Genomic DNA, 2,023 nt, shown 5'->3' with positions numbered 1-2,023 from the left:
TCATCACCACTCAAGCTGTTGAGCATTTCTTTAAGTGTTTCTCAGTCATTTGTGTTTTATCTTTTGGGAGCTCTTTGTTTAGTTCTGCACACCATTTTTAAATTGGGTTATTTGCTTTCATGATGTTCAAGGTTTATTTTTTAGTTCTTTATATGCTTTAGGTATAAGCTCTCTATCAGATGTGTAATTGACAAAGATATTTTCCTAGTGTTCCACTTTGTCTGAATAATGGTGTTCTTTGACATATAGAAGCTTTTTAGTTTCATGAGGTCCCATTTTGAATTGTTGGTCTTAGTGCCTGTGTGATCGGTGTTCTGTTTAGAAGATCTTTTCCTGTGCCAGTATGTTCAAGATCATTCCTCAGTTTTCTTCTATGATATTTAGGGTATCTGTTCTTATGTTGAGGTCCTTGATCCATTTGGAGTTGAGTTTTGTGCAGGGCAATAAATATAGATGTAATTGGATTCTTTTACCTGCAGCCATCCAGTTTGATCAACCCCATTTGTTGAAGATGTTGTCTTTTTTCCAGTATGTATTTGGCTTTTTATCAAAAACCAGGTGCCCATAGGTGTGTGGACTTATGCCTGTGTCTTCATTTTGATTCCATTGGTTAACATGTCTGTTTTTATCTCAACACCAAGCTGTTTTTATTACTGTAGCTCTGTTGTTCAACTTGAAATCTCGGGTGCTGATAGTTCATCAGTTCTTTTTATTTTTTTATTAAAAAAGCCGCACGTTTATTTCGCCTTCTGACTCTGTGCTTGTGCCTCCAACACTTTCACAACAATTTTCTGCTCCTCAATAAGGAAAGCCCGCTTGATACTGTCACAGAACAGACACACTTGGCACACATGGAGCCACCACAGGCCCGGCTGACATGCTTCTTTGTCTTCGACAATCTCTTGAGGACTTTCGGTCTCACAGCACGAACCCCTCGAAGTTGGCCTGGGCACACACCGCATGCTGATTTAGGTGCTTTCCCAACCTTCTTGGTGTAAAGGTAAACAATCCTGTTGCCAGGGGTTCGAGACAGCCTAGTTTTGTTAGAGGCTGTGTTGTAGGAAAGCCTACAGCGGTATGTCAAACGCTGGACCATTCTGAGTGCCTCTAAGCACCGTCCTGGAAGAGGAAAAAAAACCATCAGTTCTTTTATTATTATTATTATTCAGGATTGTTTTAGCTATTTTGAATATTTTGCACTTCCATAAAGAGCTAAAAATTGTCCTTTTAAGTTCTGTGAAAAATTGTTTTGGAATTTTGATAGGGATTGTGTTGAATCTGTAGATTTTGGTAGGATGGCCATTTTCACTATGTTGATCCTACCAATCCATGAGAATAGGAGGTTTTCCCATTTTCCAATATATTCAATTTCTTTCTTTGTGTGTTAAAGAAATGGAGAAGGTGGTAAAATGGACCATCCCTCTGTCTCTCTCTGTCTAGCCCTTGCCTCACGTTTATTCTGTTGGATCTTGCATCCTTGCCCTTGGTTCCTAAACCTGGAAATCTTTTGTAATGCTATAATTTGCCCTCATTGGTTTTCTTTTTCTTTTTTCTTTAGTGAATAATTCAAGTGTTCTCAAATTTCTGTTTTAAAAATGTCCCTCCAGGAATCCACAGTGAAAATGAAGGATTATTTTACCACTAAACACAACGTGACCTCCATCCTTGCTTTGATTTTTTTGGAAGCTGACCATAATCTGAAGCAATTATCCTGACCTCCAGCTGGGTCCGAGCTCTCCTTTGCTCAGCCCCCAGGACAGGGAGCCTCTCACTGCAGGATGGTGGGTAAATGCCATGATCTTCAAAAGCCCATGCTGGCTTCTCACCCTGAGGAATGAACCTCTCCTTATGACAGACTCTCATGAGAAATACTCACGGTGTTGAGCATACACCTCAGATACGCAGTCTGTTGGAAACCCAGCGTCAGCAGGGGAGCGGTTCATGCAGTCTCGAGCTGTAGTAACCTTCCAGACTGTAGGTTTTCACCCCCGCTGTCGTCGTTGTCACTGCCCCATTGCTGCCT

General features: G+C 40.9%; 1 pseudogene; it reads right to left on the bottom strand.

Annotated features, from left to right (window-relative positions):
* Positions 1-737: 737 nt before the first annotated feature.
* Positions 738-1,096, bottom strand: LOC119800400 (annotated as a pseudogene).
* Positions 1,097-2,023: the final 927 nt, after the last annotated feature.

The sequence above is a fragment of the Arvicola amphibius genome, chromosome 13, assembly GCF_903992535.2.
Source record: "Arvicola amphibius chromosome 13, mArvAmp1.2, whole genome shotgun sequence".
Taxonomy (NCBI): domain Eukaryota; kingdom Metazoa; phylum Chordata; class Mammalia; order Rodentia; family Cricetidae; genus Arvicola; species Arvicola amphibius.
Note: the sequence above shows the minus strand (reverse complement) of the source record. Positions and strands in the feature narration are given on the sequence as shown.